The sequence below is a fragment of the Eriocheir sinensis genome, chromosome 56, assembly GCF_024679095.1.
Source record: "Eriocheir sinensis breed Jianghai 21 chromosome 56, ASM2467909v1, whole genome shotgun sequence".
NCBI lineage: Eukaryota > Metazoa > Arthropoda > Malacostraca > Decapoda > Varunidae > Eriocheir > Eriocheir sinensis.
This window is the reverse complement of record NC_066564.1, coordinates 1,911,257-1,917,937: the sequence shown is the minus strand read 5'-3', so window position 1 is coordinate 1,917,937 and position 6,681 is coordinate 1,911,257. Positions and strand designations below refer to the sequence as shown.

Here is a 6,681-nt window from a genome sequence, read left to right as displayed (position 1 = left end):
AACGCCCTCAGCCACGGGGTTATTTGAGGGAGTTTTCTTCTATCGATCATGCTATGTTGCGAACCCGTGCCGATGAATAAATCTTAAGCCTACACGCGAGACTTTTAGGGCGAAAAATATGTAAAAAGGGTGAACTGTGCTGATCTGATTTTGATACTTTCTGTATGTACGTGGTTTATGGCCGGCATCGATCACCGCCGCGGCGCTACGGACTGAAAACAAGTCAAGTGCGAAACAAAAACTGCAAATCCATGCAAACCAACACCCAAACAAATCAAGAGCCTTTCACTCGCCTGCAGGAGAGGAACAAAGCGGGTGACGTGTTGAGGGGGCAGGGAGGAGGGGGAGGAAGAGTAGGTGGTGGGGTTACTGAAGAGGAGGGAGGGAGGAAACGAGGTGGAGGTAAGGAAAAGGGAGCGGGAGGGAAGAAAGGTAGTTAAAGGGGTAAGGAGGGGTGTGCTTTGGTGGAGCCAGGAGCTGAGGTGGGGAAGGGGATGACGAGATGATGTTAAGGAAAAGGGAGCATGAGGGAAGAAAGGTAAGGGGGGTGAGAGGTTGCTGGGGTGAGGAGGAAGGGTGGGCTTTAGTGGGGGTAAGAGGTGTGTGGGGAGGGGGTGAACTGGTGGGGCTGTAAGTATGAAAGTGAAGAAAAGGGTATCAGAGTGAGATGGAGAGGCCGAGGCCGGTATGATGAGGGAGGGTTGGGTGGTGGCAGCGGCAGGGGAGAGGAGAGGGGGGGAGGGGGCAGAGGCAGACGCCCATGACCAGGTACAGTATCCGGTTAATCCAATAACAAGTGAGAACCAATTCAAGCTAAGTGCACCTCGGAAAGTTCAATGACGCCAAGGAGGGGTGGGGGGGGAGATAAGGAGAGCGGAGGCAGGGAGGGTAAGAGGGGGGCAAGGCCTGCAAACTAAATGAGGGGAACGAAGGTAATTACCACTAAAGATAAAAAGAAAGCACAAACAACAGCAACAAAAATAAAAAGAACAGTCGCGGGAACGTACCTTGCAAGAACGCCAGGACCATCTCGTCTGGAAAAAGAGAAAACGAAACTAGTGATTACAGAGAACAATCAAAGCCTCCAGCCTCGTGCTAACTACCGCGCGGGGGCCCTCGACGAGCCCCCGCTGCATATGACGCCTTAAGAACTAATTCCATTTGCCGCCAGCCAGCAGACGAGGGGCGCCCCGGGTCCCGATCACGCGGCGAGGGAGGTGGCGCCTACTTACGAGTGAAATTAGAAGCCAGGCGTGTCGGGGCCGGGCTGGGAATACTAACTACGTCGTAATGGCTCCACATAAACACCTGATTACTTCCCTCGCACAACCACCTCCGAGTAGTTCTTTTATTACAAGTCTCGCTAGGAATACAATCTCCTCTAACAGCTTCTGCTTAACGCTGTCTCCCCCTCCTGCCCCCTTTCCCCCTATCCCTTTCCCTGCTACCAGCCGCCCTTCTCTCCCTCAAGCCCTCCCGGTACAGGATTTGCTAGCAAGTGTTCGTGTCATTTAGCGAAGTATTGATGAAAGCTCTTGATAACATTATTGGATGCTTTATATTTTGTTGACTGTACGCTACTCTCACCTGGATAAATCACATCCCTTTCAGACCAGCAATCTATTCCTCATTTCCTTTTCTTTCCTCTCCTTCCCCTCCTCCCTTTAAGTAACGAGACATTATTTAGTGATAGTTCAGACACTTAGACAGTAAAGAACACCCTGGTTTTTTTTATTAATTTGTAACAATCTAATAAATACAAACATCTAATACGTGAAAACCCATCCAAATATTTCTCTCTCTCTCTCTCTCTCTCTCTCTCTCTCTCTCTCTCTCTCTCTCTCTCTCTCTCTCTCTCTCATCCCACAGCCTTGCGGAGATACGGCCATTTCTAAAACAAGTACACTTTGTAGCCGCGCGATCAGCAGGTGAGGAACGAGACTTCAAATATTCAATACTTCCTGAGCGAGGTGACGCGGGCCAGGAAGTAAGTGGAGGAGGAGCCCGAATGATATTGAGGGAGCGTGACAATACCCGCGCCGCCCCCTGCCCTATGAATCAGCGCCTTCCCTATATCACGTCATAATTGTCAATAACCCTAATATTGGCGGGGGAATTATCTATAAACCTCCCACTTTCCGCAGCGCTCCTCCGCCTCAAAAACGAAGCCGCGGAATTGACGTTTGAAATATACGACGCGACGCTACCATAATCCCGCCCTGGAAAAAAAATAATGATAGTAATAATATATTGTCGGAAAATGAATGGATGTCATTAGGAAGGCGTGTTTATTTGAAGCGTGCCTATAAGGTTTTAATACGGCCATTTTTAGTTGAAAATGAATATCTTTGCTGGATTTATTTTTTAAAGAAAAGGCTGCACTTCAAGAGCAAAACAAAAACAAACATGTTCGCTACATCACTGCTCCCACACACAAAAAAAGGCTGGAGGTAACAACAGAAGAAGAGACAAACAAAAAAATAACTCAATAAAGACTAATTAATTTCCTTTAGAACCAAAATAACACGAGAAAAATCCTGTGACAGAGCAGGGAGGAATAAAATAGAGAGCCTCACTGAAGGCTCCATCAGGTGTGGTCACCGCGGCAGCACCGCCCAGCCACAAGCACCTATGGGAGCCGCCCCGTGCCACCCAGCCGCCGCCGCGGGGCACAGCCGCGCCGCAGGTCACCGCGCCTCCCCCGGGGCGAGGGAGTGTTCCCGGCGGGGGTCACATTTAGTAAGCTCGGTTGACAAAGTCGTGCCGTCCCGCCGCCTTGCTTATCGACGTCATCAGCGAGGCATTCTGAGGGGCGGCCTTCTGCCGGGGCCGTGTCGCGCTGTACGGGCCGCGGGAGTCACCGAAGGGGAACAGAGGACGCGCGGGCATCGGCACATCTCCGCGCCGTGACGTCAGCTCATCGGTGACGCAACGACTTAGTGTCCAGACAAAGCGATAAGTGAGGGACATCCATTTCTGAGGGCGTGCCTGACTCCACTAAGCGGCCTCCTGATTCGTATAAGTCATTGACGTGGGAGACAATGAGAGCCAGTTCCCCGCCTCGCTCTGCCCCGATCCGGACGCAACGCACACCCATGCCCGGGGCACGGGGCACTCCTCGCTGACGCTGCCTACACCTTCCTACCAAACATTTATTTGAGCTGGTAAAAAGTTGCTGCTTCCCACCGCCCGGCGAGGCTCAAGCCCATCTCTTTCTGTGTCCTGAGTGGTGCCTACCATCACAAGGATCCCCCATCTCGGAGAGAGCGCGAACTTGTATTATTAATGCTCCTTGTACACTCGAGATACCAGCACATGGTGCATACCCTCAGGCCCAGGGCTACCCCGACGATGGCAGGGAGGAAGGTGCTGCCGCCAGACACCACCACCGCCCGTCTCTCCACCGTCAGGGCGGCGTTACGGTCCAAATAACCGCAGAACCGACGCGTGGGGTTCCGGGCTCCGCCGCGTACCTCAAAAATGTCGTTTTTTCCCTCGCGAGAAGCAAGAATCGATGATACATCCCAAAGTATGGAGCACGGAGGTGAATTTTCTTTTTCGGAGGAGCCGGGAACCACTCCTAATGTAGGAATAAACACAAGATCAAAATCGCCTTCTATCGCTGCGTTTTCGAGGATTTCTCAGGAATCAGATGCGTCAACACACAACAAGTGGAGGATGCCGGGAAGGACGAGACAAGGACCATCGTGCGTAAGGTCAGAGTCCCCTCGGCGGGGTGAGGGACCGCTCGACCTTAGCGTCTCGGGGCTTGCTGCTGTAGTGGACCCAAAGATGTGTCACAGTTTGCTCCGCGCCGTGAGTGTTTCTCGAAGTCTCAGAGACTCCCGGCTTTCATCTCCTCACGTCCCTGTCGTCTTTAGTTACTGCACACACAAGCTTTCGCAATTGTAAAGGATACGAGGATGATCCCGCGTCGCCTTTGTTCTTTTGGCGCGTTCGTAAAACACACGACACGGGAATAAGATGGAGCATAGAAAGTAAGGCAAACACTGCAGCTCCGACAGGGATGAAAAAGATCGCGAGGAAATTGATGCATGATAAAAATAAATAGAGCGAGTTCGTACAGCAAACTTTGTCTCGAATACTTGTCGCACGAGGAACAATCAGCGGACAAAGATGAAAGATGTTTTTGCTGGGAGATTATCTGAACCATCGCGAATGAGTCCCCAAGACAATGAGGCACACAAAGACCACACGCACAAGAATGAATGACGTCAGACGAGGTGAAGGTGTTAGCCAAGGAGGACGGAGGCGGAGGAGATGGAGAGGGGCAGTAGAGGGGGACAGCTGGCGCGGGGGGAGGTGGAAGTTAAGAGGCGGAATAACCCAGGAGGCAGCGGCAGTATAACACCAGGCTTAATACTCAGCACTGTGACAACGACAGAAAGAAAACGACACTGTAACTCTCCCTCGTACTACCTGCCCATCGAGGCCCAGGTATGCACAACGGGCTGAAGAGGAAGATCCCCATAAAAAAATAAAATCCTTCCATGTATCACGGAGGAGCATCGTGCCTCAGCGTGGACTCCCCCGCTGTATAACCTCACCTTTCCCTTCCCTTTATATTCCCGCCCTTCCCTTCCCCTTACCTCCCTCTCCTCCCCTTCCCCCTGCACCCTGCTCCTTGCACTAAACACAAGTCGACACACATGAGCTTCTCGGCGCTTAATATTGCACTGTTAATCATTAAGAATATATTCCTGAATACTACTTTTCATCTATTGATTTTTATTTCACTACTGACTTTACTAGTGTTTCAAACGCTACAGTAATAAACCTCCATCACGACGCCTATGGAACAAAATTTCAACATTGTCTTTCATTATCTTCCTTTGTCTTCCTTTATATACGGCAGCCTCTTGTGGCCATATACAGTAGTGACATTTTTGCTTCGTCTTTGGTCTGTTTCCTTTACCTTAAAAAATCTCAAGTACCTGAACACAGTATCCGTGCACCTCCGAAAACTACATATACACATTTATTTTCAGATTCAGACCCAAGAGACCCCCAGCAGCACCACCTTCAGTCCGGGGCGTGCGTGAGGGAGGCGGAGGTGGGGCCAGGTGGGTCAGGTGTAGCGATAAACAACGGCGGCTGAGTATTGACACCTGAGCAGGAACAGGTTAAGGGGGTCACCCTGGCGAGGAGCGAACCAATACAGGCGGGAGGAATGCACGCTGCTTACGAGTGAGACTTGTGATCTGATGTTCTCTGCGTCTTTCTGTCTCTCTGAGCCACTCCAGTTACGAGGCGAGTCTTGTTTTCTTTTCGTTTTCTATCTTAAGTTGCTTTTGACTATTTTACTCCCTCGTGTCTTTGTCTTCTCTTATTATTTTTGTTCCTGTCTATTGTTGTTATCTTCTACTTCTTCTTCTTCTTCTTCTTCTTCTTCCTTCTCCTCCTCCTCCTCCTCCTCCACATTGAGCCAGTCACTTCAGCTTCCATTCACTCCTTTCATCTCTCCAGTTCCTATTCCTTACACAGAACACAACGCTAGCTCTTCACCTCTCCACGACACACTTGCCCATTTAACCCTTCTCCAATAATACCTCCTTCTTCCCTTCCTACCCCTCCTCCTGTTTATTCTTCTCCTTTTCCTTTTTTCCCTTTTCTTTTTCTTCTTCATCATCATCATCACCTTCTTCTTCTTCTTCTTCTTCTTCTTCTTCTTCTCCTCCACCGGACAAAACACTTCCACCCTGCACAGTCACTCCTCTCCACCTCTCCACACCTCCACCCTCCTCTTTTCTTCCGCCTCACAAAAACCTCTTTCACTGCCCAGCGCCCTCTACCACCTCCACCCCCTCCCTCCCAAACCCTCCACCACCACCGCGACCTCGCCTCCACCACGCCTCCTCCTCCTTCACCAACACCAATACATCTTCCTTCTCGCATTCCACACACTGAACTTCCTCCTCTACCCTTTCCCCACTCCTCCTTTTCTCCATCCTCATACCTCCTCCTCCTCATCCTCCTCCTCCTCCCCAGTCCCTGAAACAGATACTGGGGCTGGCATCTATACGTCCAGCTGAGGTATATCACACTATAAACGCCAGGGCGCTCAATACTCCGACACTTTTTAGAATCATCATTACTGCCGTGTATACATTGGAAAACGATTGAATGCTTCTATTGCGTAAATGGAGAGGATTCCGATGCGCTAACGTGCCTTTTGTGATTTTCATATCCCTTTGAATTCCCTCGCAGGAGTGTCGGGAAGTTTATGACTGCTTCTTATGAGTATTGTGACGGGCGTTATGGCGGCTCGTGGTCCTCGCCGCCGATGCGTCACGGGCGCCTTTGAGAATGAGGCTTTATTGCTGGCGTTTCCACCGGTGCCGTTTTTTTTTTTCCGGGGGACATATTGATAGTGGAGCAGCCGGTGGTAAATCCTCGCCCGGGAAAAGGAATTTATAATTGATTTTGCGGGTACTGTGGTGGAGCTTGCGCGGACGTGGCGGTGGAGGCGGCGGCGGCGGAGGAGGAGACCTGGTTCCTCCGCCGTGCAGGTCTGAGGCGGGAGGGACAAGAAGGAGGGGAAGGAGGAGGGTGGGCAATGCGTTGGTGGTGAAATTCATTGCCTTGCTGTATTTTTCCATGATTAACAGTCTTTAACGAATACATGAAACTACAGTGCAAATCTGATGAAATAAAACAAAC

General features: G+C 50.7%; 1 long non-coding RNA gene across 1 annotated transcript in view; it reads right to left on the bottom strand.

Annotated features, from left to right (window-relative positions):
- Nucleotides 1-807: 807 nt before the first annotated feature.
- Nucleotides 808-6,681, bottom strand: part of LOC126984164 (uncharacterized) — a 75,698-nt gene continuing 69,824 nt past the window's right edge. Inside the window, exon 3 of the long non-coding RNA XR_007736453.1 lies at nt 808-1,034. This is a non-coding gene — a long non-coding RNA (uncharacterized LOC126984164). The remainder of the gene's footprint in view (nt 1,035-6,681) is intronic.